Here is a 25,799-nt window from a genome sequence, read left to right as displayed (position 1 = left end):
ACGTGGTGGTGGGCGCCTGTAGTCCCAGCTACTTGGGAGGCTGAGGAAGGAGAATGGCGTGAACCCAGGAGGCAGAGCTTGCAGTGAGCCGAGATTGCACCACTGCAATCTCGACAATCCACTGCAATCCAGCCTGGGTGACAGAGTGAGACTCTGTCTCAGGAAAAAAAAAAAAAAAAAGTTTTAGTTAATTACCAGCATTTAAAAAAACTAGAGATTTAACATAATCTGAGTTTCTGGCCTCTTAATAAAAATCAGGGTCTGGCGTGGTGGCTCACGCCTATAATCCCAGCACTTTGGGAGGCCAAGGTGGGCGGATCACGAGGTTAGAAGTTCGAGACCAGTCTGGCCAACATGGTGAAACCCTGTCTCTACTAAAAATACACAAATTAGCCAGACGTGGTGGTGGGCGCCTGTAATTCCAGCTGCTTGGGAGGCTGAGGCAGGAGAATTGCTTGAACCAGGGAGGCGGAGGTTGCGGTGAGCCGAGATCACACCACTGCACTCTAGCCTGAGTGACAGAGCAGGACTCAGTCTCGATAAAAAACAAACAAACAAAAAACAGAACATCTGGTAACTCTGGGTGGGTCTCCATTCACATATGGCAAAAATCAGTTGGAGCTGAGCAGTGACTGTCACCTTAGGCAGGTGTGCATACCTCAGTCTGTCACAAGCCCCATCCCTCCTTTCTATTATACCCTGCCAACCTCACTTAGTACATGACTACCCGGCCACGTCGGTATTAAAGTTTGTGATCCTTCAGCTAGTCTTATGCCCTCTTAGTTACTGAGGTTAGAGTCACTCCCTCTTAGTTACTGAGATCATGTACTAATGCTCATGCAGTAAGTGGAAGATGCTGGGTAAGAACCTTCCCGATCTTGGAAATAGTACCATTACTCCACAGTGGCTCAAGCTAAACACCTAGGAGGTTTTCTTCTTTCATCCCTTTATGTCAACCCCTGTCATAGTCTATTTTGTGCCAATATAACAGAATATCACAGACTGGGTAATTTATAAGGAACAACAATTTATTTAGCTCATGGCTCTGGAGGCTGGGAAGTCCCAGATTGAGGGGCTGCATCTGGTAAGGGCCTTCATGCTGAGTCACCCCATGGCACAAAGCAGAAGAAGAGAGCAGCAGAGGGGTGGGGAGAGGGCCACTCCTGGCATTAATGGAATCACCTCTTAAAGGTCCCACCTCTCAACACTGTGGCATTGGGGATTAAGTTTCCAAGATATGAACTTTGGGGAACATATTTAAACCATAGCATCCCCTAAATCCAGCCTAATCCATCATCAAGGCTTCCTGTGCTACTTTTGACACACATTGCAGGGGGGTCCACCTTTTCCCTATCTTGCTGTCACCACCCTGGTCTTCATCACCATAATCTCTTGCCTGAATTGTTCCCTCCACATTGATATGACAAAGCCCTGACCCTCACGGTGGCCTACAAGGTTCTGGGTGATGGTGATTCCACACTAGTCTACCTCTCTGGCCATAACCCACTCTCCCCTTGCTCACCTCACTCAACCACCCTGGGGGCCAGTTCCAGCTTCAGAACCACGCATCTGCCGACCCCTCTGTCAGCAATGCTCTTGCTTCAGCCCTGGAATCGTTTTTGTCCTCCAAGTATCCAATATCACAAATGGCCCGGAGACCACCCTAGGTATAGCAGTCCTAGACCCCTTTCTTTTTCTTTTCTTTTCTTTTTTTTTTGGAGACGGCGTCTAGCTCTGTTGCCCAGGCTGGAGTGCAGTGGCTCTATCTCGGCTCACTGTAACCTCCACCTCCCGGGTCCAAGCAATTCTGCCTCAGCCTCCCGAGTAGCTAGGACTACAGGTGAGGGCCACCATGCCCAGCTAATTTTTGTATTTTTAGTAGAGACGGGGTTTTATCATCTTGGCCAGGCTGGTCTTGAACTCCCGACCTCTTGATTCACCCGCCTCGGCCTCCCAAAGTGCTGGGATTACAGGCGTGAGCCACAGGCACCCAGCCGACATTCTCTTGTTTTTTTCGTTTGTTGTATATAACCTACCCCCACCCCCACCCCATGCAAAGTCCACGAGGACGATAGACTTTGTCTTGTTCCCTGTTGCATCCTGGCCCTAGGGCCTAGCCCACAGCCTGGGACATTTCCTGACAAGGGGCCCTGGTTTCTCTGAGGTGCCACCTGAGGTCCGGGAGGTCAGCTGACTTTCCCAAAGGTGGATTCCAAGGACACTGCACACTTCGCACTCCCCGAGGGGCGTCTAGACACTCCTGGGACCCAGAATTATTAGCTAACTGGGCTTCTGAGTCCGGTGAGAGCTCAGAGTCTAGAAGCAACTTTCCCTGCCTGGAGAGGTGAACCCAGCAGGGAGGAGGGGAGAGGCGTGGGCGAGGGAGTGGGCGCGGGTGGGCGGGGCCGTCCGGGGGCCTCGTTGCCCGAGCCAATGGGGCGCCGCGGCGCGGGGAGGCCGGGCCGCCGGGCGGGGGCGCTCGCGCGCGTTGAGGGGCAGAGGCTGAGCTCCCGGGACCCGGAGCGGATCGACTGGCGGGCGCCGCGCCGAGGCACCACCGGGCGCCGAGTTCCTGGCGGCTCGCACGGTAAGCGGCGCGGCGCCGCAAAGTAGACTTTGTGGGGTTTCTGACAGCCGGGAGACCCCACCTCGAGCGGGGGCTGCTGGTGCGTTCTCGCGTCGGGCTGCGTCCCCTGGAGCTCCGGCTCTGTGTCCGCGGGATGCGGGCGCACGGAGGGGCAGGGAGGGAGGCAAGGAGCCGCGCACCACGGTGTCTCCCCAGGCTGCCGCTGCCGGCGCCCTGGGCCGGTCCCTGGGACAGACAGATCGGCGTGCGGGGGCCGTCTGCCGGGCCCGGGAGCCGGGGGCGCGCAAGACTGTGGATCCTAAGACTGCCTCCACCCAGCGCCCGGCCCGGGGAAGAGCTTGCGGGAAACCAGGAACCGCAGCGGCCGGACCTCTGCTCTGCGCCGGCTCCTACGACCTGCCTTAGGTCCCCAGACCCCTCATGACCTGTTGCCTTGGGTTTGGGAGGTCAGGTTTGTCATGCCATTTCCGATTTCCAGTCATCCTGGGGGCAGGATGAAATTTCAGAGTGGTTTCCTGGCCAAGCTAGAAGCAGAGAATAGCTCTGGATACAGCACCTCGTGTATCTATCCAGCACTTACTTGGCTCTTTCTGAGTGCCAGGAACTGTGCCAAGCCCTAGCAGCATGAAGAATGGCCTTTGGGGAGCTTCTGGGGCTAAGAGGGACAGTAGGAGGAGCAATTGCAGTGCAGGGTAGTGCGGAAGACTCGAGATGGAGAAGAGGACGGTGAGGAAGCCAGGAAGGCTTCAGAGAGGAGGTGACCATTGACTGGAAGTCGGAGGTTTTGCCAGGCTGAAAAGTGTGTTGGGACTGTGAGTTGATAGGGAGCAGGAATTCCAGGTGGGTTTTCTTGTGTAAAGGTAAAGAAACTGAAAAGGTCCGGTGTCCTGACCTAGAACATCAGATAATTCTACAGCAGATAATGGAGTAGGACCGGGTCTTGTTGTAGGTAGGAAATGAGCTCTCGACATGGCAGGGAGCTAAAACCTGCACAGACCTTAAAGTGCAGCCTTAGAATATTTAGAATTTTATCCTGGAATGAAGGAGGGCCGTGGAAGAATTCTGATCAGTGATCAGGTCCCTCTGGCAGCTCTGGGGACAATGGATGGAGGCCGGAGCATCAGAAAGCTGGTAAGTTGTAGTTGTTTTCTGGTCCTTGGCTGCAAATACTCTTCCCTGCTTAAGGGAGCCCCCTCTGCCCGGGAGCCCTGCTCCCTGGCTTCTGGACATGGATTCAGGCAAAGAGATGCTGCCCGTGTAATGCTTGCTTCTGCAGCCTGCACATCATTTTGATATTGTTTCTGGAGCCTGTGACCTCAGTCTTGTCATCAGGCCTCTGAAGGGTGCCTCTGCTCTTCTTTTCTCATCTTCAAGCCCTCTGTGTGCCCTTCCCCTCTGCCTGGGCTCCCCTTTCTGTTTCACAGAGATCCAGTCTCAGCCATAGGAGGCAAGGCTGTGTGTAGATTGGTGTAGTAGAAAGAACAAGGGCTCGCTGGGAAATCAGACCAGAAAGTCACTTTAGCCATAGGCTTTGGGGACATTAGCAACCTTCATGAACCTTCTTTTTCTGATTTAAAAGGAAATCATTGTACTCACCTGTCATGGTTTGGGTTCCCTGGAAAAAGACTTGGCGCTTCTGAGATTTTTGTGCAGATAAGGGAAGCAGAACTGGGCAGAGGGAGATGTTGATCTATGGTGCAGTGCAAGAGAGGTCTCAATCCCTCCCATGAGACAAAGAGACGAGGCCTTTGAAGCTTAATGTTGATCAGCCAGTGGGTGCAGGCTGGTCCTAGGGAGGGAGCTAGGATGTCCCTTCAGCAGGACAGTTCCTGACTAGGGACTCACCTGGGAGCTGGGATAACCAACACTCTGGCAGCTGGACATGGGGAAGTCATGAGTGTCTTGGTCTTGGAGGGGGGTTGAGCATTTCCCCACGGTATCCACTACACTACCTCACAAATGAAGTAGTGCTTTGTACTGTGCCTGGTGCGTAGTAGATATCTTAAAAGTATTCATTTCTCTCACCTTTAAGTATCATGACTGCACCTGAAAATGAGTTTTGGAATTCGAGTTGAGTCAGCTTTTGTGAGGAGCTTTTAATAATAACAGCCACAAAGACTACTGCTTCCCTTTTTTGAGTGTCTATTATGTATATACATTCTCTTCTAGTTATCCAATAATACTCCAACTTAGGTACTTTTATTCTCATTTTATAGTAAACCCAGTCTCTTCCAAAACCCAACCAAGTTGATGTTCTTTTGCCACAAAATAATAATTATAATAATAACAATCACTCACAACTCTATGATTTGTTACACTTTCCAAAGTGCTTTCATTGGTGGATTGATTGATTAATCATTCATTCATCCACTAATTAATCAATCAATGTGTATTGAGTGTCTCTTGAGGAGTAGGCGCTGTCCTAGGTGATGGGGAGAAAGCTCAGTCTATTAGAGGAGATAGACATTAAATACTTGGATTCATCAAAAGCAAGTGTTGAGGGATGGAACATTGCGTTGCATAGCCAGGATGTGATAGAGAATAACAGGCTCTTTGTCCAATTGACTCCTTGCCTTCAGTTTCAATATAACCTTCTTGGAAAGGCCTTCTGTACTCCCTCCCTTTTATTCTCCCTTCGTAACAGTCATTTATCTATTTTATTTACTTTCCTATTGTTGGTCCTCCCCTTTAGACTGCAGACTCCAGGGGATCATACATTGCTTCATCCCAAGAGCCTACCACAGGGTTTAGCACATATTTCTTAAATGAGTGAAATGAATGAAGGGTGGATGTGCTTAACAGCGTAGTCAGGGAAGGTCTCCCAAAGTCGTGATATTTACACTGAGATCTGGGGAATGAGAAAGATCCAGCAACGCCAAGATCAAGAGGCAGAGAGAACAGCTTATTCAAAGACCACGAGGTGGAGGAATGGAGGCTATTGTGGTTGGAGCGCATAGTGGGCAAATTGTGTGGAGTGGCCCGAGATGAGTTTGAAGGCAGTGGAGTCTTGGAGGCCATGCTGAGCTTAGATTTTTATCTAAAGTGCAACAAACGAATCATTGAAGGATTTTAAGCCTGATGTGATAGTGTATATTTGTGTGTTGTCTGTTATGCCTCTGGGAGGAAAACTCCTTGAAGAAAGGTGCTTAGTAAATAGTGCTTAAATGAATGGATGATCTGGTTTATGTTTTAAAAGGAGTCAATCTCAGCTTCCAGGTGAGAAGTGGAATAGAGAGAAGAAAGAACTTGTCACAGTTGGAAGCTCAGTGAGATATATATTGGTGTCTGGGCTAGAGGACAGCAATAGTGTTGGAGAAAAGTAAAAGGGTTTGAGCTCTATTTAGGAAGCAAAATGGACAGGACTTGCTGATACTTTAAATGCAGGGAATATGGGAAAAGGGTGGGGATGAAGGATGGTGGCCAGCCTTATGGTTTCAGATTGGTTGGCTACTGAAAGTCTGGCAGCTCCATCAGTAAGTGACTGAATAAACAAAATGTAGTATAGCATACAATAGATTGTTACTCAGCCATAACAAGGAGTGAAGTACTAATACATGCTGCAATGTGGATGAACCTTAAAAATACTATGTGAAAACGTGTTTTAAAAGCCAGACACAAAAGGTTACATAGTGTATGATTCCCTTTATGTGAAGCATCCAGAATAGGTCAATCCATAGAGACAGAAAACAGATTGGTGTTTGTGCTGATCTGAGGGGGAAGTGGGACTGGGGCTTGACTGCTTAATGGCTAAGTGGTTTCCTTTTGAGGTGATGAAAATGTTTTGGAACTAGATAGAGGCGACAGTTTGTACATCATCATGAGGATAGTAAATGCCACGCATTGTTAGTTTAAAATGGCTAGCTTTTAGTTATGTAAATTTCACCTAATTAAAAAAACAAACAAAAGTTGGGTGGATGGGAGCATTATTCACATAACAGAGACTAGGCGAGGAGCAGGTTGTGCTTAGAGGATACAATTCAAATACTCTCTTGGAGATGCCCGTAAAACATCCACATAGAGACAGGAATTGGCTGTGAGTCTGGAGTCGAAGAGGGGAGTCTGGGCTGGAGATATAAATATGGCAGTTGTCAGCACTTAGATGTCAGCCAATAAAATGGATGAGTTCGAGTGTGAGAGAGAGAGGAGGAGAAAATCAGAGCTTTGGATCATTCTTTAATTTGATCTTTATAACTATTCATAGGAGATGCGATTGTCCTCATTTTCAGATAAGGACACCAACCCCCTCTCCCGTGTCCAAAGGAACTTGCCCAAAATCAGTTTGTTCCTGTGAGTCTCCAGACTTCCAATCCTTTGTCTTTCCCATCTCAGTGTGATGCCATTTAGAACTTCGGCAAACACGTTCTCTCCCTTCTTTTGGTCATGATTGAGTATTCACACGTGGCAGGCACTGTCCAGGTTTATGTTACTGGAGAAAGTAGACATGGCTCTAATCTCATGGAGTTTATCCAGTAAACAGGAAACGGCAGCCCACAACTCCAGGAGACCTTAAGATCACAGAGCAGGGGCATCTATCCCTGGTTTGGGGGTTGGCGGGTGGTTGGGGAAGGCTTCCAAGAGACAGTGATGTTTAAGCTGAATTTGCAACAGAAGCAGAGGGAATGAGCCCAAGAAAGAGAATAATCCACCATTGTCTTCATTTCCCCGTTCCTCCCAGGTTCCTGGCATTCTCCAACTCATCAAGAGAGTCTATGTTTTCTGTAACTCTAGAGGCAATAAGTAAATAAACGGCTTGGTTTGACTTCAAGCGGGAGCTTCAAAAGGGTAGCAAGGTCGGGTCCCAACAGCCTGTCTTTCAAAGCAAGGCTCCATCTCTTGCTCAACTGACTTATCCTTTTTTTTGAAACGGAGTCTCGCTCTGTTGTGCCCAGGCTGGAGTGCAATGGCGTGATCTCGGCTCACTGCAACCTCCGCCTCCTGGGTTCAAGTGATTCTCCTGCCTCAGCCTCCAGAGTAGCTGGAATTATAGGCACCCGCCACCACACCCGGCTAATTTTTGTATTTTTAGTGGAAACGGGGTTTCACCATGTTGGTCAGGCTGGTCTCGAACTCCTGATCTCAGGTGATACACCCACCTCGGCCTCCCAAAGTGCTGGGATTACAGGCGTGAGCCACTGCGCCCGGCCAACTCAGCCTCTCTTAACCTGACTTTTTATACTTGGGATATGGAGCCATTGTTCAGTGCAGGAAATAAATGAGATGATGTAGCAAAGTGTTGGACACATGAAAAATGCTCAGAAAAATGTTATCTTGTTTGGAGAGGAAGACTTTCTGAGTTGATCAGTGGTTGCCACACTCTGTACACTATTTATAATACAGCTATCCATGCTCCCTTTGTAGGTTCTGATTTAGATGGGTTGAAATGAAAAATAATGATCTGTATGTTTAGAAAGCATCCTGGATGATTCTGATAAAAGCAAGTTCAGGAACCATTGGTTTAGACCAAATCCTCTTTGCTCTGATGAGCATGAAAGGGTTAAGCACCTAGAAGCAGAATTTTGCCTTCTAGGAATTATTAGCCAATGACGGTGCTGACCGATGATGTAATGTCTTTGGCTGGTGCTCCATTGGTTAAGTGTATTGTTTCTCTTGCTTCAGCTGTTTGAGGAGCAGAGCTGGAGCGCAAGGGTTAATAATTTTGTGGAAGCAGTTAGAGCTCTCTCTCTCTCTCTCTTTTTTTTTTTTTGTTCCTCTTCTGCTAGGTGTGAGTATACAGCAGGGCCCTGCAGATTGTTGCCCTTCTCCTTCCAACAAACATCCACACTCTGCTTACACATCCATACTCTCCTCCTTTCCTCCTCCCAAACAGAGCACATGTGTCCGTAGTACTACGGAGGAGGAGAAGGAGGAGGAGGAGGAGAAGGAGGAGGAGGAGGAGGAGGATTCTTTAGAGAAGAGAGCCCTTTCAAAGTTCCACACTGCAGTCTCTTACTGCAGTCTCTCCTTGCCACCGGGGACGGGCACAGCCCCAGGTCCCTCTGAATGAATTGCTAAACTGCCACCTGCTTCTGAGCATTGTTCAACCTGGCAGAATCCTTAGAACCAGGAGGTGAGCCCAAGGTTTTGGAAGAGGGAGTGGGCCTGGTGGGAAGGAGCCGTGGGGTGCGGGGAGGACTAGCTCTAGACTGAAGGTCAGGTGCAAGCTCAAGCCAGTGGCTGCCACTGGCTTGTGATATGAGCTTGGGCAGGATGGTCTCCCTCTCTGGGTCTGTTTGCCAAAGTGCACGATGTGAGGCTTGGATTAGGGCCTTCCTAATCCAAGTTTTAGCAGACACTGTCTAGGGAGTGTGCTCACCAGGAGCTACAAGGAAGCATGTTCTTGGTGTAGCTTTCTGTCAGATACTCCCTGAAAATACACGCTTTCTTTTGGGAATCTGGGCAGGAGGGGAGCTCGTCAGGTTATCCCTGTATCTCTGAAACCACTTCTAATCTGGTTCCTCCTTATATTGTCTGAGCTCCCTCTAGAGCACTCCAGCTCAGTCCAGCGGCCCTTGTAGAATCTGGGCTGAGGTTTCTCCAGAGACTCTTGAGTGGTCTCATGGATTTTGATCATGTCATTTGGGGGGACCTTTGGGTCCCTGACCCTTGAGTTGTTTGTGTGCCTTAATGTATTTGGGCACTTTTCTAGGTGTCCCGGGCTGGGGCTCTTAGGGGTGAGGAGAGGAATTCTTTTTGTATTATGGATAGCGTAACTGATTTTTTTTTGTTTGTGTTTAATGGGAAATGGATTATTGCCTCTACCTAAAACTTCTCACCTTGTCCAGAAAGGGTCCCAATGTAGGCATGTGTGCCTCAAGATGTAAATTGAAATGAGTAGATGTGGGGAAGGGAGAGGGGAGCAGAGCAGCTGAGGAAAACTGCTAGCAAGAACCACTGACCTTCATTTCATAAGTAATTCAAGAAATCCTTGCCTTTCATAGACACACTGCGATGCTGGCTATCTCTTGCGGTCCTCCAAAAATATACAGAAATAGAAAATTTTTCTATTTTTAATTTTTCAGAATTGGGTTATAAGTGATGGGTTCTCAATTTTGGAGAATAGGGCCTACAAAGGGTTATCTTTGTGTCTTGTGTGGTCCTTGGTGTTTGCCACCCTGTGTTCTAGGCCAGGCTTGCTGATGTAGGTCCTTGAGCAAGTCACCGAACGTTTCTGAGCCTCAGTTCTCTCCCTTGTAAATCGCAGAGGTAGAAAGGAGTTGTACTTGCTGATTTTTGCAGCCCTTCTAGGTCTGGCCACCTGGGCTTCAGATTACTATAAGCCTTTGGAATTTGAATATGTTGATGAAGTGGGCTCAGTGGGTAAAGAATGTTTGAATAAAGGGATACACGGCATATGTCCTCTAGGTACTGGGTGCTTTATACGGGTTTTAATTTATTTCACCATCTGAGCTGTGCTGGGAGTGGGTAAAATTAACCCCACTCTGCAGATGTGAAAATCAAGGCTAAAGGAGGTTGAGTGACTTGTCCAAGATGATCCACTTGCTCAGTGGCAGGGCTGGTATTTAGAGCTGTGCAGGCAGATGTACTGAGGGAGGGATCCATGGCAGGATAATGGTGGGGCTGGAGCAGGAATCTTTTGTCTGCCTTTGTTTCCTTGCATGCTGTTCTCTGTACTAGAAGTCATGTGCTGGTTTTGAGATAAACTAGCTCAGCCAGGTCACTGTAGCTTATCCACTCACTGTCTGGGACCACAAAAGATTGGAGGACCCTGGTTCTGAAAGGGACCTTACAGTTCTTTGGATCAAGCTCCTCAATTTGTTTTGCTTTGTTTTGTTTTTGTTTTTTGAAACAGTCTCGCTCTGTCACCCAGGCTGGAGTGCGGTGGCATGATCTCAGCCCACTGCAACCTCCACCTCCCAGGCTCAGATTCTCATGTCTCAGCCTCCCGAGTAGCTGGGACTACTGACGTGCACCACCACGCCCGGCTAATTGTTTGTATTTTTAGTAGAGATGGGGTTTCACTATGTTGGCCAGGCTGGTCTTGAACTCCTGACCTCAAGTGATCCACCTGCCTCAGCCTCCCAAACTGCTGGGGTTATAGGCATGAGCCACTGTGCCTGGCCAAGCCCCTCGATTTGTAGCTGAAAAAATGGAGGTCCACAGAAGTTAGGGGATTTGTTTCATGTCACTTGATGAGTTGACAGATGGGAAGAAATGGACACAAAGACTCCCTGTCTTAGGTGTTTGGAGTTGTATTTTTATAACTTGTTGTTTTTTAAGAAAAAATAAAACAACAACACTCATTCATTTGAGACACATGGGGTGAGTGAGTTGCATTTAGTTATTCTCACCTCCAGGCCCCTTTCCAGTGCCAAGAGATTGGAGTAGGCTTATGGAAAACCTCCTCTGCTCGGCTTTGCGGCTGGTGTCTGAGACACAGAGGGCAACAGGCAAGCTGAGTATGAGACCTGGTCACTTTCCTTGAGCAGGCTCAGGCTGTGTTTCCTGGGGTCTTCTGGCTCACAGGTTAGCAGTCCTTCCCAATGGATGGGCCGAGACCCCGACCCTTTCCTCCTGCGTGCGGCTGGCACCGAATCTGTGCCACTGTAAGAGTAGTTGCCACATGCCGTGTGGTTTTTGTTCTTTGTCTTCCCGACTAAGAGGCATGCTTCCAGAGCGCAGCTCCCAAAATATTGAATTTAATTAATTGGTGGAGCTGCCTAATGGGGAGGCGGGTATCAATAGCTTGGACGAGCACCCAGAATAAAAACCATCCGGTGGTTATTAAAAAGCACAGTGCAGATACTTGACCCTTTTCATGATCACTATAGCATTAAGAAAGTCTCACCCAAATAACAGGCTTCAGAAATTCAAATTATTATCATAGGAAAGAGGAGTTATAATTATTCTGCAGGGCTGGAGGGCAAAGCTAGCTGCAGCAGTGGAATTTGGAGAAAAGCCGATAGCAGATAGAGGAAGAACGTGCTGGTAGTGGAGCTGTCCAGCAGGGGGAGCCCACCTTCCAAGGCCCTGTCATCATTGAAGCCCTGGCAAGGAGTGGAACTTGGCAATCTGTAACTTCCTTTCTAGAGCTAACATTTCTTGATTATCTATCAAGCGGGAGTAAATTAGAGGAAGCTAAGGGTACAGCAACACTGTGTCTTACTCATTTTTTAGGCTCTAAACCCATTGTATGGTGTGAAAATCATGTGTAGCCAAAAATACCCTAAATATATTTTAATGGTCAGAAAGTTGCATTATACATGGTTTTTGTGTATGAAACCCTGAATAGTAATTCCCTGTGCTATCCAGTGTGCAAAACTCTGGCCTACAGCAAAAGAAGTAGAAAAAGAAGGTCAAAAAAGAAGTTGTCTGCATCTTCATGCTGCTCTGTTTTTAAGGTAACTGTCAAATCTCTAGGGCATGGGGTGAAGGAGAGGGAATTCTTAGGAGTATGTATTTGCTTGCAAGGTTTCTGTCATTCAGTTTGGATAAACAGCCTCTAATACCTTCATACATGTTGTTTCAGTCCATTTTGCATTGCCATTAAGGAATACCTGAGACTGGGTAATTTATAAAGAAAAGAGGTTTATTTGGCTCAAGGTTCTGCAGGCTGTACAAGCATGGCACCAGCATCTGCTCAGCTTCTGGTGAGGCCTCAGGAAGCTTTAACTCATGGCAGAAGGCGAAGGGGTAACAGCCATATCACATAGTGAGAGAGAGAGCAACAGAGAGAGGAGTACGTGCCAGGCTCCTATTAACAACCAACTCTTGTGTGAACTAATAGGGCAAGAACTCACTCATCACCAAGGGGAGGACACCAAGCCATTCATGAGGGATCCACCCCCATCACCAAAACACCTCCCAACAGGCCCCACCTTCAATACTGGGGATCACATTTCAAAAATATTTTTGAGGGTATTTTTAGCTACACATGATTTTCACACCATACTATGGGTTTAGAACCTAAAGAAGGAATAAGATGCAGTGTTGCCATACCCTCATGCTATTTGGAGAAGGCAAACATCCAAACTATATCACGTTAATAGTTTTTTTTTTTTAACAATAATGAAAATTAAATGAGATAATATATGTGGAAACCTCCAGCCCAGGAAATGTTGCTGTATGGTAGGTGTTCAGTAATATTTGCTGGAAGGTAATCAGCATATTGCTTCAGCAGACTGGTCCATGCTGGTCTTTGAAACATTTTAGAGAAGAAACTGGCCACTAGTGTCCAGGTGTTGGTCGGTGTTTTCTACTTGAGGTTGGCATGTTCTGCCTGCCTCCTCCGGACAGTATTCATTCTCATGCCCCTGAATATTGCTTCTAAAGTCCAAAGTGGAAAAAGAATGGAGTTGAAGGCAACACAGACCTGAGTTCAAAATGCCAGACATCGCTGTGTGACATCGGTCATGTTACCTAACCTCTCTGTGTTGGTTCCTTTTTTTTTTTTTTTCTGCACGTGAAAATGGGACTAATAGGTCTAACCTTGAAGGATAAGAGGATTAAGAGAGAACCTTCAGAGTGCCAGGAACCTGTAGAGCAGGTGTTCTGTAAATGCTCATGTATTCATTCTCCTTGGAAAGGTGTTACAGAGAGGTGTTTTTATTATTATTTTTTTCTTTCTTCAGTCTTACCTCAAACTTCTTTGTTCACATTAGTGGCGCTTCTGGATAGCTTTCTGCAAGCCCTCAGGAAACCCCACATGACATTACTCTAAGAATGCTGTCCTTATAGCCTGGCACCTCCTGCCAGTTTTCTAACCAAGCACCAGAAAGCTGCACTTAGAAGGGAGACGTCGAACTTAACACATTTTTTGAAAGCACCAACAGCTGAATTAAATGTTGGGGGCTAGGACTGCTTTACTCAGGGGCCACGTAGGCAGGTGATTTGAGGGGTGATACAAAGAAATTTTTGAGTCAAAGTATGGCTCCACGTTGAAAGCATTGGGAATTTCATTATTGAGTGTTCGTCTCTTGGGTGTGCTCATTCATTCATTCAACAAATATTATGGAGTTTTAATCCTGTGATAGGCAGATTCTAAGTGCTGGGGATGTATTGGTGACTAGTACAGATAAGGTTACCCTCATGCATCTTATATTCTCAGAGGAAAGGTAGAAAATAACCACAAAACAAATATATTATATGATGCCACTTAGTAATGAGTGCCATGAAGAAAAACGAAACAGTATGAGGGAAATAGTATTATAGATACTATTATAGAAAAGTCAGTTAAAGAAGACCTGTGTAAGGAGTAAATATTTCAGTAGAGCCATGATGTTTGGGAGTGAGTTTTGGAAATACCTGTAGAAAAGAGTACCTGGCAGAGAGAACAGCAGATGGACCTCAGGACAGGTAAGAGGTGGGGGAAGGGAGAGTTGGAGAAGATGTCTTTAGAGAGGTTCCCAAAGCCAGGCCTGGTGGGAACTCATGGGCTGTGGAAAGGAGTTTGGATTTTTTTTTTTTTTTAAACAGAGACTTGCTCTGTTGCCCAGGCTGGAGTGCAGTGGTGTGGTCTCACCTCACTGCAACTTCCGCCTCCCAGCTTCAAGCTAGTCTCCTGCCTCAGCTTCCCGAGTAGCTGGGATTACAGGTGCCTGCCACCACACCCAGCTAATTTGTTTGTATTTTTAGTAGAGACAGGGTTTTACCATGTTGGCCAGGCTGGTCTCGAGCTCCTGACCTCGTGATCCACCTGCCTCGGCCTCCCAAAGTGCTGGGATTCCACCTCGCCCAGCTAATTTTTTGTATTTTGGGTAGAGACGAGGTTTTATCATGTTGGACAGGCTGGTCTCGAACTCCTGACCTTGTGATCCGCCTGCCTCGGCCTCCCAAAGTGCTGGGATTACAGGTGTGAGCCACTGCACACAGCCAGGTTGTTTCTAGTTTTTAAGGATTATGAATAAAGCTGCTATAAACATTTGTATTTAGGTTTTTGTGTGGATGTGAGTTTTTGCTTCTCTAAGGTAAATACCCAAGAGTTGGATTGCTAGGATATGTGCTAAGTTTACATTTAACTTTATAAGAAACTTCCAAACTAATTTCTAGAGTGGCCATGTCATTTTGCATTTCCATCAACAACGTATGAAAGTTCCATTTGCTCTGCATTGGAATCAGTAGTTGGCATGGTTGGTATTTTTTATTTTAGCCATCTTTATAGTTTAGTGGTATCTCAATGGTTTAATTTGCATTTCCCTAATTTGCTAATTACGTTGAATATCTTTTCAAGTGTATATTTACCATTCCTATATTCTCTTTGGCGAAGTGTCTTCAGGTCTATTACATGTTTTTTGTTTTTTTTTTAATTGCTTTTTTTATTGTTGAGCTTTTAGCATTCTTTATATACCAGTACTTTCTTGGATATATGACTTGCAAATATTTGACATGCTTTTAGAGAATCATTCTGAATGCTGTGTGTTAAGAGAGGCATAGTGGGGGAAAGGTGGGAGCTATAGGATCAGTGAGTGGGTCATTGTGGTAGTTCATGGGGGAGAGATGATGATGGGCTAGACTAAGGTCCTTGGGGTGAAAGAAGTGAGAAGTGGTTAAAGAGATGATGATGGGCTAGACTAAGGTCCTTGGGGTGAAAGAAGTGAGAAGTGGTTAAAAAAAAATTTCTTTTTTGAAAGTAGGCCCAGCACTTTGGGAGGCCGAGGTGTGCGGATCACGAGGTCAGGAGATCGAGACCATCCTGGCTAACACGGTGAAACTCCGTCTCTACTAAAAATACAAACAAATTAGCTGGGTGTAGTGGCGGGCGCCTGTAGTCCCAGGAGAGGCTGAGGCAGGAGAATGGCATGAACCCGGGGGGCGGAGCTTGCAGTGAGCTGAGATCGTGCCACTGCACTCCAGCCTGGGCGACAGAGCGAGACTCCATCTCAAAAAAAAAAAAAAAAAAAGTAGAGCCACCTGGTTGATGAATGAGATGTGGAATATGAGGGAAAAGAGAAGGCGAGAGTAGTAACATACCTGGAGATGTTGAGAATTTAAATATAAATCAGGCAAGGTTTCTATCCTCAAGTGGCTCCCAGTCTGGAGAGAGATTTACTCTAAGCAGTTCACCTGGAACACAGTCAGGTGTGCTGTCAGAGGTCATGTGCAAAGTATCAGGGGAGCAGAGGTGAGGGCCAAATTACTAAGTGTCAGGTTTGCAAGGCTAGCTGTCTGGACAGCTGCTCTCAAACTGTAATGTATTTAAGAATCATCTGGGGCTGGGCGCGGTGGCTCATGCCTGTAATCCCAGCACTTTGGGAGGCCAAGGCGGGCAGATCACCTGAGGTTGGGAGTTCGAGAACAGCCTGACCAACATGGAGAAACCCTGTCTCTACTAAAAGTACAAAAATTAGCCGGGTGTGGTGGCACATGCCTGTGATTCCAGCTACTTGGGAGGCGGAGGCAGGAGAGTCGCTTGAACCCGGGAGGCAGAGGTTGTGGTGAGCCGAGATCGTGCCATTGCACTCCAGCCTGGGCAACAAGAGCGAAACTCCATCTCAAAAAAAAAAAAAAAAAGAATCATCTGGGAAGGTTGTTAAAAATGCAGGTGGCTAGGCCCTGATCCCTCAAGTAGGAGACCTGTAGTTAGCAAGCACCAGAAATAATTCTGTGTAGGTGATTGGTTGAAACCACTATGAGAAACCCTAGGGGGAGCTGGGGAGAGTTCACAGAAAAGGTGATGTTTGAAATGGGATTTCAGCGTTTAGTAGGAATTCCGACTTGGAGAAAGTTGGAGAAATGACAACCAGGCAGAGGCACAAGCAGAAGCGAAGGTCTGGAATAAGGTTAGAGAATGGCTAGAGGCTAGAATAAGCTTATGTTGGGTGAGGTGATGAGGATTGATCAAAGAGCACATGTCTGTTTAGGGATGGGATGGGAGTCACTTGACCTCCTGTGCTCAATGAGTCTGTGAGTCTAAAGTGATTGAAGCAATTCATCAGCTCCTCAGTTATTAACAGGGGGCCTGCCATGGTGAAATACACCAGGCAGTCCAAGAGCCACGTGGACAGAATGTCTGTTGTGCTGTCAAAGTCTCACGTGACTAGGCATGTTTGAGGAAAGCTACTGCTACGGTGAACCAGCTGGCTGGAGGTGGTGTGTTGGCAGAAGGCTGGTGGAAGAACGCACTGTACCTAGTACCGCTTTGGGCCTGCGTTGAAGCTCACAGACTCCACATCTTCTTTTTGTACACCATCCTGCCCACTTTCCAAGCATGCTGCAGCCACATCTTCCTGTGGCCTAACTGCTAGGTTGTTGCATCCTCACTGTGTGCAAAGCATAGTTCAATGCACTTTTTTTTTTTTTTTTGAGACAGAGTCTCACTCTGTCATCAGGATGGTGTGCAGTGGCACAATCTCGGCTCACTGCAACCTCTGCCCCCCAGGTTGAAGCGATTCTCCTGCCTCAGCCACCCGAGTAGCTGGGACTACAGGCGCATACCACCACGCCCAGCTAATTTTTCTATTTTTAGTAGAAACGGTGTTTCACCATGTTGGCCAGGATGGTCTCGATCTCTTGACCTCATGATCTGCCTGCCTCGGCCTCCCAAAGTGCTGGGATTACAGGCGTGAGCCACTGCGCCTGACCCAGTTCAATGCACTTTATGTGGCTTAATTCACTTAATTCTCACCACAAGCTTATGGATGAGTTAGAATTATTATCCCTGTTTTACGATGAGCAAACAAAGACACAGAAGGATGAATGACTGGCCCAATGTCACAGAGCTAAGAAACAGAATTGCTGGGATATTAACCCAGGTAGTTTTGACTTCATGGCTTGTGCTTTTATTTATTATATTATTATTATTTTTTGAGATGGAGTTTCACTCTTGTTGCCCAAGCTGGAGTGCAATGGCGTGATCTCAGCTCACTCCAACCTCCATCTCCCGGGTTCAAGCCATTCTCCTGCCTCAGCCTCCTCAGTAGCTGGGATTACAGGTGCCCGTGACCACACCCAGCTAATTTTTGTATTTTTAGTAGAGACGGGGTTTCGCCATGTTGGCCGGGCTGGTCTTGAACTACTGACCTCAGGTGATCCGCCCACCTCGGCCTCCCAAACTGCTGGGATTACAGGCGTGAGCCGCTGCGCCCAGCTCTTGCTTGTGCTTTTAAACAGTATGCCGCACTAACCTTGTAGGGGCATCTTTAGAGTATGAGAAGGAGGAGAAGCAGTAGCAGCAGCAACAACATACATAAGGTACTTACTATAGACCAGTCACTGGCTTATGTGGTATTCTTAGAGTTAGTCCCAGTAAGGACTATTTCAATAATACACTTTTATGTTCTAAAGATTTTTCTTTTTGATGTTAGTCCTTGGGTTGAAACTTTCTATTTTTCTTCCTTCTTGTCTGGTTAATAACAAAAGGGTATATGGCCTGTGAGACTTGAAAGAGCAGTAGGAAGTGTGAGAATATCATGGGAGCAGGGAGGCAGAAGCTCCGGAACATCCCCAGGGCTTCCACCTGCAGCTCAGGGATCCTTTGGCCAGGACTTCATGGAGCACTACTTTAGCTAATCACGGCACAGTTTAGGGGTGGGAGAGCTGCTCAGTTCTAACCTGACTCCTACTCAAGATTCCTAACCTGACTCTTCTGTTACATAGGATGACTGGCTGCCTTGGATTGGGTGGCGGGGGCTTCAGGATCGTCGGATTTCTCCTTCCACTCCTGGCTGCCTCTTTAATAAAGTAGGGTGCAGCAGCATGCTGGGGACAGGAGCAGGTGGGACCCAGTGTCAACTGCCCTTTAGAGTGGTTGTTCTATGTGAGACTGTTTGCTGTTATGAGAAAGGGCCCTGGATTACTATGTTTTTAGAGCTCTGCAAAATCTTTCTCTCCACTTTCTCTTCAAGCAGCCAGTGTACTTTCTTCCAGCAAGATTCTTTCTGATTTACCACGTCCGTTTGGCTAAAGTCTGGGAAAACAAATGATGAAATATACGTGTATTGTTTACTAAGGAAGAATCATCTGACTAAAGGGCTTTGCTTCTTTTTGTAAGGTTTAGAGAGAGGTGCTGTAGACAGGTGGGTCTGGAGGCCTTTCCTGCCCCTGACCCCCACACTTTTATTTCCAAGTTCTCAACTGTGTTGGCTCTTAGTCAGTTTGGGCTGTTATAATAAACTACCACAGACTGGGTAGCTTAAACAACAGACAGTTCAGGAGGCTGGGAAGTCTGAGATCAGGGTACCAGACTGGTCAGGTTCTGCTTGAGGGCCCTTTTTCCTGGTTTGCAGATGAGAGAGGAAACGAGCTCTGTGTCTTTTCTTGTAAATGCATTAACGCCATCATGAGGGCTCTATCCTTGTGACCTAATCAGCTTCCAAAGGCCTCATCTCTAAATACCATCACGTTAGGGATTGCGGTTTTAACATATGAATTTGGGGGACACACACATTCAGTCCTTAGCAGCTGAGTGGTTTAGTTTGCTGCACAGCAGTCCTCCAGGTAATGCAGGAGTACAGCATGATCTGGGAGAGAGGTTTGAGCTTTCGTTTGGCAGGGGGAGAGAGGGAGTACTTGGGAGGCTTCCTGAGCAAGCTAATATCTGAGCTGGGTTTTGAAAGATGCATGGAGCTCATTAATCCAATGGGGTGGGGAGGGATTTTGGAGTGAATGAAAAAGGATGGCATTCCAGGAAGCAGACACAGCATGTGCAGAGGCATGACATGCATGGCGGGTAAGAGGATAAGTGTCAGTGAGCTACTGTGCAAGGATGCCCTAGTGGGAGATGAAGCTGGCACAGGTTAGAAAGAGTTCCTAGAGCAGGCCGGGCATGGTGGCTCATGCCTGTAATTCCAGCACTTTGGGAGGCCGAGACGGGCGGATCACAAGGTGAGGAGATCGAGACTCATCCTGGCTAACACGGTGAAACCCCATCTCTACTAAAAATACAAAAAAATATTAGCTGGGTGTGGTGGCGGGCACCTGTAGTCCCAGCTGCTCGGGAGGCTGAGGCAGCAGAATGGCGTGAACCCGGGAGGTGGAGCTTGCAGTGAGCCGAGATCGCGCCACTGCACTCCAGCCTGGCGACAGAGCAAGACTCCGTCTAAAAAAAAAAAAAAAAAAAAGAAAGAGTTCCTAGTGCTACATGGGAGCTTTGGACATTGTATTAGTTCACTGTCATGCTGCTAATAAAGGAGTACCCAGACTGGGCCCAGTGACTCACGCCTGTAATCCCAGCCCTTTCGGAGGCCGAGGCAGGCAGATCATGAGGTCAGGAGATCGAGACCATCCTGGCCAACATGGTGAAAACCCATCTCTACTAAAAATACAAAAGAAAATTAGCTGGGGATGGTGGCACATGCCTGTAATCCCAGCTACTCGGGAGGCTGAGGCAGGAGAATCACTTGAACCAGGGAGTTGGAGGTTGCAGTGAGCCGAGATCGTGCCACTGCACTCCAGCCTGGCAACAGAGCAAGACTCTGTCTCAAAAAAAAAGACATACCCAAGACTGGGTAATTTATAAAGGAAAGAGGTTTAATTGACTCACAGTTCAGCGTGGCTGGGGAGGCCTCAGGAAATTTACAATCATGGTGGAAGGGCAAGCAAAGCACCTTCTTCGCAAGGCAGCAGGAAGGAGAAGTGCAAGCAGGGAAATGACAGACGCTTATAAAACCATGAGACCTTGTCAGACTCACTCATTATCACGAGAACAGCATGGGGGAAACCACCCCCATGATTCAATTACGTCCACCTGGTCTCTCCCTTGACACATGGGGATTATGGGGGATATGGGAGTTACAATTCAAGATGAGATTTGGGTGGGGACACAAAGCCTAACCATATCAGACATATATCGAGGAGCAACTGTAGTGTTTCAGTAGGGAATGATGTGGTTAAACTTATGTTTGAAAAAAATGTGACAGTCAGTGATATGGAAGTGGATTTGAAGGAGAACTAATTGGATGCATGGAGAGCAGTGGATGCATAGTTTTGCTGTGGTCCATGAAAGGCATGATGCATGTTTGAGCTAGGGATTGAAAGAGATTAAGGGAGGGTCAAAGCATCCCTTTCATTCGTCCACACTCTCAGTATAAACTAATTTTCTCTGTTATGGGGCTGGATGGAGGTGAATTTGGTAGGATCCCTGTCCTTAAAAAGTGTATAATCAGGCTGAGGCGGGAGATCACGGGGTCAGGAGATTGAGACCATCCTGGCTAACATGGATCTCTATTAAAATACAAAAATCTCTATTAAAAATACAAAAAATCTCTATTAAAAATACAAAAAAAATTAGCTGGGTGTGGTGGCGGGCAGTGAGCCAAGATCGCACCACTGCACTCCAGCCTGGGCGACAGAGCGGGAGACTCCATCTCAAAAAAAAAAAGAAAAAAAAGTGTATAATCTAGAGACATCTAAGAAACCAGTGATAATACAAGAGATGGAGTCACTCAGGTTTTTTGATTCACAAATATCTTTTGACCATCTACTATGAGCTAACACTTTCTGGTAGGTGCTGGATGTATGACAGTGAAAAAAATAAGCAAAAATCCCTGTCTTTGTTCAGGTCACATACAAGTTGAAAGGGCACAGAAGTAATACACTACAAAAGTAAATATATAATATGTTAGATAATGGGTATGACAGAGAAAATACAGGGAAAGAGAGAGGGGTGTTGAGGGGAGGGCTACCATCTTTAAAAAGGTGACATTTGAGGCCAGGCGCGGTGGCTCACCCCCGTAATCCCAGCATTTTGGGAGGTCAAGGCGGGCGGATCACATGAGGTCACATGAGGTCAGGAGTTCGAGACCAGCCTGGCCAACATGATGAAACTCCGTTTCTACTAAAAATACAAAAAATTAGCCGGATGTGGTGGCAGGCACCTGTAATCACAGCTACTCAGGAGGCTGAGGCAGGAGAATCGCTTGAACGCAGGAGAATCGCTTGAACCCAGGAGGCGGAGGTTGCAGTGAGCCAAGATCGTGCCACTGCACTCCAGCCTGGGTGACAGAGTGAGACTCTGTCTCAAAAAAAAAAAAAAAAGTCACATTTGAATAAAGAGCTTAAGGAAGTAAGAGAATGTTATAAATATAAAAATATACAGGCTAAAACACCTCCTGGAGGCATCATGGCATAGTAGCTTTGAGCATGGACTTTAGGGTTAAGTAGACCTAAATTTGAATGCTGGCTCCACACCGTACTGCCCGGGTGACCTTAGACATGCTTTCTCACCCTGTTAAGTGTTGATGTCATTATCTATACGATAGGATTGGTGACACCCATCTCCCAGGATTGCCAGGAGCCTGGTGCACAGAGTCCTTGCTGAATAGCTCATCTTCAGAATGTTGAGGATGAGTCAGATGGAGGCATCTCAAAGGCTTTATGGAGAAGGGGCCCTGGGAGATGAGCCCTGGAGGACTTGAAGCAGGAATTCCTGCCCAGAACTCTCCGCTCTGCTGTTGCAGGTTTTGCAGAACAGAGTGCCAGGGACTTGGAGCAGAGAGGCAGAAGCCCCAGAACAGCCCCGGGGCTTCCGCCTGCAGCTCAGGGATCCTTCGGCCAGGGTTTGGTAGTGCACTACCTCAGCTAATCATGGCACAGTTTAGGGGTGCGAGAGCTGCTCAGTTCTAATCTGACTCTTACTCAAGATTTCCAACTTGACTCTTCTGTAAAATAGGATGACTGGCTGCCTTGGGTTGGGTGGCCGGGGCTCCAGGAACGTTGGATTTCTCCTTCCACTCCTGGCTGCCTCTTTAATAAAGTAGGGTGCAGCAGCACACTGGGGATGGGGCAGTCTTGGGTCCTGATGTCATGCCCAGTTCTGTGGCCCTAGAGGCTTTCTTGAAGGCCCCCAGAGCTTGCTTTTCTGCCATTCTGAGAAGGATTGTGTCCCTAAGCAGGTCTGGACCCTGGGGGAAAGGATGTGAGAATTGCTCAATCGGAGCTCACAGTGGAGGTTAAGAGAGCGTGGGTGGGCTGGAAGGCAAGTTGGCTTTTCTTCAGCTGCTCAACCAGACAGTGCAGCAGGAATGACTGTTTTCTGCAGAGCTGGAGGAGGCAGCGCTGCAGCAGTAATCCCCATCCTGGCTGTGAAAAATCCCTTCCTTGCCTGCAAGTGACAGCAGCTAGGGATCTTTTGGTGGAATCTGATGCCAGGATGTGAAGGCTCTGCTTCCCTCTGCCTATGGCGTGCCATCAACCTTAGGGATCCTGGTGCCTGGCCTAAGGGGGCATTACTGCTGTTTGGCAAAATCCCAGCCACTTCCCAGGGTTCAGGAAGCAGCTTTTGGTGGGGAGCCTGGGAGGCAGCAGCCCCTGATGAGAAAGAGAGCCAGCAGGGCACCGGATTGCCTGGGTATTCTTTTAATCTAGTTCTTTTTTCTGGTTTCATTTTCTCGACCTTTTGTTTTTATTCCTTTTTTTTTTTTTTTTAACTTCATGCATTCTTATTTTATTCATTCACTGCATTTTTCTTCTTTACTTTCTAACATCCTAATTTTTACCTTTCTTTCTTTTTGTCTTTCTTCTCCTTTTCTTTCCTGCCTTTCATCTACTTATTTGTTAATTCAGTATTAATCCATTTAGCATTTTCTCAGCCTCCTGCTAGAGCTGGAGGTGCAGGTAACACCTTCCATTCCCTCTGGAGGAGCTCAGACGCTGTGGGAATGTGGGGAGAAGACACAGGCAAGCAGGCAGGACTGGTAGTTAAGAGCCTGTTAGTTCTAGACTCTGGAGTCCCACCAGTGGCTTCTTCACTGGGTTACCTTAGGCAAGTTACTGAACCTTTCGGAGTCTCGGATGCTTCAGCGTAAAATCAGGATAACAGAAGCTTCTTCATTGGATTGCTGGAAACACTAGAGAGAGTGCAGGGAAACTGCCTAGCCAAGTGCCTGGCATGTACAAGAATGCAACAGACTATGATTAATATAGTTTGACAAACACTATTAGAAATCAGGATAAAGGAAAGCAGAGAAAGAAAATACTTTTCTGGGTCTGGTTCTTGCTCTTGAAAGTGAGAATCAAGATAGGCACCTGAGTTCTTCAGGACTGAGCCCCTCAATTTCAAATGAGGAAAGAAGCCCAGTGGTAGGTTGTATGGGGAGAAAGGAGCTCAGACTTTGGAGCCAGAACGTCTGGGCCCAAAAAATCTGGACAGCAAGTGGGCAAGTGACGCCACCTTTCTGAGCCTTAGTTTTCTCCATATGTGAAGCAGAGATAATAACAAAGGATTGCCATACATGGGAGGAAAAAACCCACTTTTTCTGCTATTTGTCTTAGGTGCGTTGGCTGAGGCCCTGTAAATAAACTAATGAAAGATTAACAAGAGAAAAACAAACAGAAGTTTATGAGGTGCATATACTTAATTTATTAAGTGCAGCTGTGCATACACGTGGACGCGCTGGGAGTTCAGTAACTCAAAGGGGTGATTGGAACTTGGGCTTGGCCGGGCATGATGGCTCACGCCTATAATCCCAGCACTTTGGGAGGCCGAGGTGGGCGGATCACCTGAGGTCAGGAGTTCAAGACCAGCCTGACCGACATGGAGAAACCCCGTCTCTACTAAAAATACAAAATTAGCCTGGTGTGGTGGTGCATACTTGTAATCCCAGCTACTCAGGAGGCTGAGGCAGGAGAATCAATTGAACCTGGGAGGCGGAGGTTGTGGTGGGCCGAGATCGCGGCATTGCCCTCCAGCCTGGGCAACAAGAGCACAACTCTGTCTCAAAAAAAAAAAAAAAAAAAAAAAAAAAAGAACTTGGGCTTTACAGCATTTAAAAAAATTTTTTTAGACAAGGGACAAGACAAAGAAAAGGATTTTGAATTTCCAGGGCAGCAAATTGTGGAAAGTAAATATATGGGAAAGCTGATAGAAGCCAGTAAAGTTCGTTATATAGATGCCTGTGGTGCCTTGGGCTGATGAGGGTTTAAAGTTATCAGTGATTAATTTCTGTCCTTTCTGCTGGAGGTTTAGAGGATCAGCTTTGCAAATTTCTGTCCTGCTTTTAGGCAAACACAGGGAGGGCAGAGAGCTTTTCTTATATCTGCTTCTTCTCAACTGCCTTCAGCTCAAAATAATCCTTATGCCAAAGTGGTATATTTTGGGATAGCGTATTCTGGTCCCCTATGACAACTGAAATGAGTGACTGAAGCATAAGTCTCAATCATCGAGGTTTATGAAGGCAGCTTCAGGGCACGTCTGGGAAAAACATAAGCCACAGACACATCTGAGGCTGCTTTTCTGAGGAGGTTTTCAGGAAATTTAGTCTTTATACATTTTCTTAAAGAGGAGGAAGGCATGTAGGAAGAGGGGCAGGTAGGCGGTAAGGCAAATGCTTATACTCTTGTGAGACTTTCCTTAGTGCCCGGTAAATCTCCATTTTACATAAGATAAGGTGAATGATGAAGAGAAAAAAGGAGTAAAGGAAGAGTCAGTTATGGATGTCTCTGGGTGGTTGGAGAATGAGTCTTGACTTTGTCCTGGACCTGGGAAGATAAGCTTATAGTCAATGTTATTAGCTTATTATAATGCAGAATCAGAGCTAGACTTAGGCTGGTGCTGTGGCTCATGCCTGTAATCCCAACACTTTGGGAGACAGAAGGCAGGAGGATCACTTGAGGCCAGGAGTTTGAGACCAGCTTAGGCAACATATCAAGACCCCTGTCTCTACAATAAAAAATAAAAAATTATCTGGGCCTTGTGGTACGTGCCTATAGTTCTAGCTACTCAGGATGCTGATGTCGGAGGATCACTTGACTCCAGGAGTATGAGTCTGCAGTCAGCTGTGATCGTGCTACTGCACTCCAGCCTGGGTGACAGGGCAAGACCGTGTCTCAAATAAAAATAAAGACCTTGATTTAGATCATGGACCTAAAGTTACATTTGGCACGTCCTTGTTTATGGGAGGGCAGCCAAGGTCACTTTTGAATGATCTTTGGGGGCAGTCCTTTGCAGATGCCTGAGGCCTTCCACCTTTCCACGGGGACCTGGCTGATGCATAATGTAACAGCTATTCATTTGGAAGAGGGTGTTGCAATGACTCAGCTTCTGGGCTTAACTGTCCCTTTTGCATAAGAAGTTTGGTGGGGGGGGGGGTCCCGAGATTTTTAATTTTTCTTTCCACCTACAACTCTTAGGATTAATTGGTTTAATATATGAACAAAGTTTAAAATAGTACCTAGCACTTAGGAAACATTAAATGAATAGCTGCTATTATTATTATTATTACTATCATCGTCATCATTATTATTGTTACTGTCGCATAGCAAGCCAGTGCTGGTGACCGCCCAGCTTCCTTTAGTGACAATATGCCCACCCCACTCCTTT

General features: G+C 46.9%; 1 protein-coding gene across 6 annotated transcripts in view; it reads left to right on the top strand.

Annotated features, from left to right (window-relative positions):
• Positions 1-2,492: 2,492 nt before the first annotated feature.
• Positions 2,493-25,799, top strand: part of SYN3 (synapsin III) — a 546,668-nt gene continuing 523,361 nt past the window's right edge. For 4 of the 6 annotated variants that reach the window (XM_054675522.2, XM_016939061.4, XM_016939062.4 and 1 more), the window contains exon 1: positions 2,493-2,587. The gene's annotated coding sequence lies outside the window, so the exon portion shown is untranslated. The other 2 variants (XM_009438249.5, XM_009438250.5) reach the window with 2 other exon arrangements.

This window comes from Pan troglodytes, chromosome 23 (assembly GCF_028858775.2).
Source record: "Pan troglodytes isolate AG18354 chromosome 23, NHGRI_mPanTro3-v2.0_pri, whole genome shotgun sequence".
NCBI lineage: Eukaryota > Metazoa > Chordata > Mammalia > Primates > Hominidae > Pan > Pan troglodytes.
The sequence above is the reverse complement of the archived record's forward strand: the minus strand, read 5'-3'. Positions and strand labels throughout refer to the sequence as shown.